The sequence below is a fragment of the Lactuca saligna genome, chromosome 2, assembly GCF_052625555.1.
Source record: "Lactuca saligna cultivar CGN05327 chromosome 2, ASM5262555v1, whole genome shotgun sequence".
In the NCBI taxonomy this organism is placed as follows: domain Eukaryota; kingdom Viridiplantae; phylum Streptophyta; class Magnoliopsida; order Asterales; family Asteraceae; genus Lactuca; species Lactuca saligna.
The window spans coordinates 51,282,641-51,291,906 of NC_136418.1; the positions used below are offsets into that span (position 1 = coordinate 51,282,641).

At 40.4% G+C, this 9,266-nt stretch overlaps 1 pseudogene; it reads right to left on the reverse strand.

Annotated features, from left to right (window-relative positions):
* Positions 1-254: 254 nt before the first annotated feature.
* On the reverse strand, positions 255-2,699 carry LOC145029717 (putative disease resistance protein RGA1; annotated as a pseudogene).
* Positions 2,700-9,266: the final 6,567 nt, after the last annotated feature.

Sequence of the window (9,266 nt, forward strand, 5' to 3'; positions counted from 1 at the left end):
ATTCAAGAGATGTAAGTCCTCGTATGCTCTTAATGTACTCCAGACCAGAGCAGTTCTAGATCTTCAAGGATACAAGAGGATGGGGATGGAATTCATCTATGAGAATAATCTTTGGGAAATCACTAATTTCCAACTTCTCGAGGACAGGCGATATCGTTTTTGAGCTGTTGGTTGCTCCATCTATCCAGTTTTCTAATCTTTTTCATACCTCTTAACTGGAGCAATCTCAACGATTGAGAAAAAGGCTTTGTTGATCATGTAACATCGGTACTCCTTAAGTACGTCAAGTCCTCCATATTACACAACACAAGATCCCGAAGACGTGGTAGGTGCTCAAACATCGGAAGAGAGAGACAACTACAACAGTAATATAATGTGATCTTCGTGAGCTTGTCAAGGGGATTCCATTTCCCTTCGATATTGATTGCCATCTTCATTACCCATTCCGGAAAATTATCACCAGAAAAACTTCTAATTGTCAATATTTTCAGATCTGCAGGGGGTTGCAAGCCTTCCAATACATCATTGTCAACTCTGTCGGAGCCTTGATAGTCCTTACTCCAATTGAATTCAATATTGTATACGTATTTCTTTCTAGATAAATCTGCCTTGACCGCATCCTCTTTTCTCCTAACATTTTCTAGATGTGAAATATAGAGACTTCCTGTAAGGTTATTCAAATAGCGTAGCACTTCAATACCACATCCTTTCCTTGGAAGCACTTTGACGAAATACAGTTTTCTAAGAGAAATCAACTGCCCCACGATATTGGCAGGAATCTGTGTGTCAGACATGAAATATTGCAGGCATATCAAATTTCTCATGGATTCTGGAAACTGCTTAGTGCGATTAGACAACTTCAGAGTTTGCGAGTGGTATAATTTACCAATAGATTCAGGAAGAGCAATGATTCTGGTAAAGGACAAATCAAGATACCTGAGATGCACCAACCCTTCAACTGAGTTGCCTAACTTCTGTATGCTATCACCTTTGAGTGTTAGGATGCGTATGCACTTTAACTATTTCAATAGAAATTTCTTCTCGATTTTGATGAACACGTATGCAAAGTGGTAGCCACCTTATTCCTTTCAATGAACGTAGAAACCTTGGCTTTGAGTTCATCGTCCTCGTTCTGTTCTTGGTAAAAAGCGAGATGTTTAACAGGAGGGATACATGTAATGTCATCATTTTTCGCATCCACCAGACATAAGCTTTCATGTTTCGAAAGTGATAATGAAAGATCATGCACCAGATCATGCATGCTATAATGAGTGATGTGACCATACTCATTTCTTCTATCATCTTGGAACAATGAATTGTTTTCACCACATCCTCCATCTCCTTGTTTCTTTCCTGATCTTCTTGAACCAACCCTAAAGTCATCCAAAGTCAAACCAATTCTTCCCTTTCCATGACCGTATCTTTATTGAAGATGGAGCAGTATACAAAACATTGCTTGACGATAGAAATGGGGAGATTATCAAAGCTCAGTTCCAAACTCTTTTGAATTCTATGCCTTTCTTCTTCTAGATCCCAAACCTTGCTATTTTTCTATGGAAAACCACTTCTCTATGTCATTGTAATGTGCCAACATGCCACCTATTATATTTAACAACAATGGTAAACCACCACACTTTTCTACAATGCCACGGCCTATCTTCACCAGTTCCGGCGATGCTGATGTTACTTTTAAAAACGCTCTTTCTCTGAATATGTCCCAACAATGATCATCAGAAAGACCTTTTAAAAGTCGTGAATCCATGTGCATATCATGAGTTCCGATTTCAAGCTTCCGTGTAGTGACAAGAACGCCACTTCCATTTTATGAGCTTACATTTAGTGTACAACTCCTAAACTCTTCCCGGTATGGCCTTTCTTCGACCAAAACGTCATCTAAGACGAGCAAATATGTTTTTGATGCCAATTACTCGTTAAGACTTCCAATTAAATTGGTCCTTAAGTCTGAGGTATGTTTATTTTTTGTCAAGAGATTCGTAGATCTTGGCAAGAAGTGTATAATGTATTGATGTCAACCTTAACCGACACACACAACCATGCTTTAACATCAAAATGTTGCTCAATCTTTTTATCATTGTAGACCGAATTAGCCAAAGTGGTCTTCCCAATAGATACAATAATATGGAGTTTATCATTATCCCTCCCAACACTTTTGAATTCTTCTTGATTTGGAACAGTCTCTCTCAAATGGAGACAATCTAGAACAGGGCCTACTGGGTGTTCATTTTGTAGTCCTAAACTGTTTGCTTCTGTATTGATCTTAAGTAACTTTTCATTGATGTTTTGGATTTTATGACCTATTTTATAACGAAAGGAGAACCTTTTCAAGCTTGGAAGGCACATTACCTTTCTTGTTATCCGATCTTGTTTCTTTATTTGACGTCTCATCATTTTGTAATCAACCTCATCCAACACATCATCAGCTTCACCCATTACATCTTTTAGCTGCTTCAGCCACACCATCACAACCTATGATTCCTTTTATGTTCCGTATCACATAACTTGGCACGAATCAGGTCTAATGTTACGTGAAGGCTGGTCAGCTTTTCTTCGTAACCCCATGCAATGGCAAGTTCACCCGCAGCTAGGGATGGCAATGGGTACGGGTATACCGGGTTTCGTGTTCCCCATCCCCATCCCCGAATCCCCATCCCCATCCCCATACCCAACCCCATCCCCATCAGGGATTAAAAATCTATCCCCATCCCCATCCTCAGTGGGTATCGGGGATCCCCAATGGGTAATCGGGGATTTTTCCCCGTTACAAAGTTTTAAACTTTTATGAAAAATAACTCATAATTATATATTAACCAACAAAATAAAAACTAACGTAACTAATATAAAACACTATAATCACTGAATGTCTTCAAACACGAACAATAACATTCAAGGTTACAAATTAAATCATTCTTTGCAAAAAAAGAAATAAAAAGTCTTCCCAAAACTATACGTTTGATTGTTAGAAAACCTTATTTTGTCTAATGAACATTTTCTTATGCATTATTAAAAATAAAAAACATAAATAATACTATATATATATATATATATATGAGGTACCCATCGGGGCCTGTTTCGGGTACGGGTATGGGTACCCGACAGGTAAAACCATCCCCATCCCCATCCCTGCTTTTTATATTCGGGTAATACCCATCCCCATCCCCATCCCCGGTCAACTTAGGGATTTACCCGGTGAACTCGGGTTAGGGTTTCGGGTACCCGTTGGGTACGGGTTTTTTTGCCATCTCTACCCGCAGCAATAGACTACACCTTTTTCAATATTCCCTCAGCAACAATAGTGACTAATGCGTTAGCTATTTTCACTGTTTAGAATAGATTGGAAGAGGGGATGAACGGTGGAAGAAAGAAAGAAAACAATAAGAATCTATGAGATGGTTGAACAAAGAGAGACCTAATGAACGGAAATGGAGATTCATTTGGTGGCATGTGTAGTGGAAATGGTATTGAATTAGAATTGAAGGTGTCTACTAAGCTATACCTTTCCTACGATACAAGTTTAGAACATACACTTTGCTAATTTTCTTTTCTTTTGTAACAACCCATTATATCAGGTCAATGTAATGTCTAAAAATCGAGTATTGTTATCTCCTTGTAAAGTAATAAGAATATCATCGAAAATGAAAGGTTCCAAAAGCTCTGTTTGAGTACACTATGTGGTAGATATCGTGATAAGGTTTCCAAAAATATAAAGAACACTAACATCTGAGTTATAACGAAGGAGTTATGACCAATCAAAGATTCGTAACGCTACCGGTAAAGCGTTGCTAAACATATTTTTTTTAACCTTAGGTATCTAAATGAAGTTGTAGATATCAATAAAACACGAACATACATGAAAAGGACACCCAAATCTGACTTCGTATGAGGAAGTTATGAATTTTCGAAGTTTCTAACCTAGCATTAGACAGCTAAAAACTCGAAATAGAGATCGAGTGGTCTTTAGCCGACACAACCTAAACGAAAGTTGAAGACACCGAAAATAGGAGTATAACAGTAAAAAAGTCAGATGAAAATAGACAACAGATGAAGGAGTTATGGGATTTAAACGGACTTTTCCAGGCCCGACCTGTTAAAAATAACATAGTAAAAATAAATTCAAAATCAGCCGATGGATTCTAAACGAGATTTGTAGAGCCTTTTCACACCTACGCATGCATATAAAGAACGTCGAAATCGGAGCTCATACGCAAAAGTTACTGATTTTACAAGTTCGAGACACAAAGTCCAAGGCTGACTCAGCCTCACGACGTGAGGGGACCATGCTCATGATGTGAGCTCATGATTGATGGGTTCTAGAGTGTTAGCCATGACAAATCTCAAAGAGGATCATGCTGACTAAGCCTCACGACGTGAGGATCCAAAACTCATGACGTGAGACTCCAAATCAGCCCCTACAAATAGAAGTTTAAGGGTGCCTGGTTTGGTGCTCATTTCTTTCCTTCTAAGTGCTGTTACTCTGCGTGATTACCTCGATAAGCCTTCCTGAAGCCCTGTTTTTTCTTACTCGAGTCCCGAAGGAAGTTCTACACTCCCGAGATCCCCGAGAATCCTAAGATTTCGATCCTCTCTAGTCGAAGTTCTGCTCGATTCTTCTCTCGACTACTTCAAAACAATCACACATATCATATGAGTTCATACCCCTTTGTCAAACATTGAGAAAGAGGATAAACATTGCATAAGAAACTGTCACTTTAAATACAGACTCAATTGAGAATCCGTGAGACGATTACATCTTCAATGCTACCTTTTTGTTAAAAGGTACTACTTAAAGTCCTACCTATTATAACCAGAGTCTCCCATTAGGAGAGCATGTCAAATGTGTATAGATCTATACGAGAAGTCATGATCCCGCACCCTGACTGTTAGCTACAGTCCTTTGTGTGACAGTTTGTCTTAACGTTTCGATGCCTGAAGACCGTCGGCACAGGCATATTATGTTTAGTATGGTTATAAAACTCACTGGATAGACAATTATTATGGTAGTCTGATTTTATGAATGAGTAGCTATTAAAACTAATCTTCATCTAACAAGTGCGATCTTCTTATAGCTTTATATATAAAACTATGCCTCCACCTTTAAGCATGTTAGTTGCTTGTGATTTTCGGTCTTAGACATTAGAGACTGCCTGTTACTTTAGGAAAATAAGGGATTTTCCTGTATCCAAAACAATCAACTAATAGGAAAATAAGGGATTTTCCTGGTGCAACTATTTACAATTCACAACATGAACATTCATATGCATTTCATACTTTTATAAGGAAATAAGGGATTTTCTAGGAAAACGAATGAACTTTGGAATGAAATACATTTTTCTCAAAACCGCTTATGAACTCACCAACTTAATTGTTGACACATTTTCTTTGAAATAACTTGTATTCTTAGGGAACTACTAAGCAGGTTTGGAAACCAACTTTTGGGGATTAACGCTCTGATGTTAATTACTTCTTTTGAATGTTGTTTAAGTATTTATATTTTGAACATGTAACAAATACAATTATGTAAACATTTTAAACCTTTATATGTATGGTGGTGTGTACTTTCCTTACTATGAATTGTTATGATACTGAATATGACGTCCTCCGCCCCCGAACGTTTCTGCTGTTCAGGTTTGGGGGTGTGATAGATTGGTATCATAGCATAGTTTATAATGAATTAAGTATATCAAAACCATTTTTGGTATTCAACTATAAATAGGAATGGGCAAAAAAACTTTGAGTAAGAGTCATACTTCTAAAATTAAATTTATTTAATTTTTTTAAAATAGGCATGCATTCATTTCATATTAATAACAATGTTATAAGTAAATCAATATAGAAGTATTATAAATAAATTGTGCAGTGCAGGTGTGCCTTAGGAAATGTAATCGGAACTGGGATGAATGTAGCCTGATCAACTATATTTTTCCGAGAGCCGACTAACGTATGCCAAGTAGCGTGTGCAGTGGACAACAAATTTAAAACTTACCAACAACATATCATTAAGAATACTATGGGAGTATTTGGGTACCTTCAACTGTCAAACTTAAGGGTAAATTTTACGTGCTTTAGCTTATACTCAATTCTTAACCTTATTCTTGTATAGACTCAATGGCTGGATTCCATCACCCCGGTGATCCCTACTACCTCAAACAAGGTAATGGGGGATGGATTGAAGATGAACCCGAGGAGCAACCCATGGAAGATGAGGAGGAGAAAAGTTCAAATAACTCAGCCTCAGAGCCTGAGATTATCAATGTGCTAGCCATCCGACCTCCATCCGTCCGACCTCCATTCAGGATGGGATTTCAAGAACCAACTCCCATCTGGGGAAGCCACATCCACCATTGGAGCCAGCAGCAAGGACTGCGTCCTCCTTATGGTATGTGTCGAGATTTTACGATGTTAGTGGAGGAAGTTCAGCTAATCGAGCACTCCCAGTTGTGGTAGGAAAACTTGCCAATCAGGCATATCAATACGGAGTCCAAGCAAACCGGATTCGCGAGGTTGACATGAGGATGGAAGAGAACGCAACTGATATCCGTCACCTAGACATGCTACAAGGGAAAGCTCAACTCCATACCAACTCCCTCCAGGAGAAAATGAATGCAACTCTCTCTGAAATGACAGATTTGATGGAGCAACATGCTGCCTTTGACAGGAGTCTAATTGGAGCCAAGGACTCGAATGCGGAGTCAAGCTCCAAGCATAATTCGAACAACAACTAGTGCTGCCTAACTCCCAAATTTTGATATAGAATAGGATCATCGGCTAAAAGTCTTACATTCTTTAACTTTCTGTAATCAGAGACCTTTAGAAAGGTCAGAATTTTCTAACTTCGGACGTAACGCAACCATATGTTTAATATATATAGGGCATACCACTTTTCGTGTGTTAATTCTGTGCATTTCATTCCAGTTCATGAGTTTGTTTATTGTTATTCAAACTCCATTTGTGAATCAAACTCAAAGCCCTGTGTTGGTCAAACCAAATTCTCGAAGTATTAAAGATAGTTAACTCATTATCATTCAACTCTCAACCACCAAAACTTATAATCTTTTATTTTTATTTCTTGCCAGTGCGATGCCTCCTCGTCCAAACCTAAGACCTAGACCGGGCATGGTACCAACACCACCTTCACCACCAGCTTATGATCCGGCCATGGTCCAGGCTACTGTCACAGCAGTAGTGATCGCCTCCCTCTCACAAATAAACTCCAACGGAAATGGAGGAGCAGGAAGCAACACGAATCATTCCAACCATGGCATTGGTCATGGTCATGTAAGGGAATGTACTTACAAGGAGTTCTCCAACGTAAAGCCAAAAATTTTAATGGCACTGGGGGAGTCATTGCACTGATGCAATGGTTCGAAAAGACCGAAAAGATCTTTGAGATCTGCTCTTGCCAAGAAGCGAGCAAAGTCAAGTTCGCTGCTTGCACCCTCACTAATCGAGCCCTCACCTGGTGGAAAAGTCATGTGAAGTCCATGACTCTCACCATCGCCAACGCCATGAGTTGGGAGGATTTGATGGTCCTAATACTGTAGGAATACTGCCCAAGGGGCGAGATACAAAAACTAGAGCAGGAGCTCTGGAACCTGAAGATGACTGCGTCTGACCTAGTCGCCTACACGACCAGGTTCAACGACCTTGCTGCCTTGTGCCCTGCCATGTTCAACCCAGAACTGAAAAAGGTTAAAAGGTACATTTGAGGGTTCTCACCCCAGACTTAAGGTCATGTTTTGGCCTCAAACCCTATCACTTTCAACAGTGCAAAGCACCTGGCTCAACGAATCATCGACCACGGGGTCAAATAGGGGACTGTTGCAGCTACTACCAATCCATCAAAGGAGGTATAGGGTCAGGGAAGGCCTTGGAACAAGAGAATGGGACAAACCCTATAGGGAACCCCAAGAAACAACAAGTGGTAGCAGCTCACACTGTTACTGTTCCTACCACCACTGCACCCACAAGTTCATACAGCGGGAAACTTCCAAGGTGCAACCAATGCAACTTCCACCATCACGGTCTTTGCCGTGACCTCCAATGCACCAGGTGCAATAACAAGGGGCATACAACCCACTTCTGCAAGGAGCCAGCCCAACAATCCACCCCCACTACTAATGTCAGAGTAAGCCGTGCCTGCTTTGAGTGCGGAGCCATGGGGCATTACCACAGGGACTGCCCAAAGGCAAACAACAGGGATACTGGCGGAAGGGGCCGAGTGTTCACAATGGGACAAGATGAAGCCGTTGCAGGCCCCACTGTTGTTACGGGTACGTTTCTTCTCGATAACTCGTATGCATGCATTTTGTTTGATAGTGGAGCGGAGAGGAGTTTTGTGAGTCATAATTTTAAAGGCCTACTAAAACAAACACCCCAATCATTAAATGAAACATTTATAATAGAAATGGCCAACGGTAAAACAGAAGGCACTAAGGAGATATACTTAAACTATAACCTAACTCTAAACGATAACCACTTTCCAATCAACCTCATGCCAGTCTTGATTAAGAGTTTCGATGTCATCATAGGCATGGACTGGCTAAGTTCTCATCATGCGGACATTTTATGTTACGATAAGGCCGTTCGCCTTAATATGCCAACCGGCGAAACCCTCATTATCTATGGCAACAAACCCAGTACCACTCTTCGTATTATCTCGTGTATCCAAGCTCGGAAGTACCTACGCAAGGAATGCCACGCGTTTTTAGCACATGTCGTGGATATGAAACGCGAAGTCCAGGATATCAAGAGCGTGACTAACGTATGCGAGTTTCCCGATGTTTTTCCCGAAGATCTTCCAGGAATACCACCCGCGAGACAAGTCGAATTCAGAATCGATCTGATTCCCGGAGCTACCCCGGTAGCCAAAGCGCCCTATCAATTAGCCCTAGTGGAGATGCAGGAGCTATCCAGCCAGCTGAATGAACTATTCAGCAAAGGATTCATCAGGCCGAGTTTCTCGCCTTGGAGAGCACCATCATTGTTTATGAAAAAGAATGATGGATCATTTAGGATGTGCATCAACTACCGAGAGCTCAACATACTTATTATCAAGAACCGATATCCCCTACCACGAATCGACGAATTATTCGACCAACTCCAAGGAGCCAACTACTTCTCCAAGATCAATCTGAGATTAGGATATCACCAACTACGAGACCTGGAGAGGGATATTCCCAAGACAGCCTTCCGAACAAGATACATACATTATGAGTTTGTAATGACACCATTCGGACAAACCAATGCGC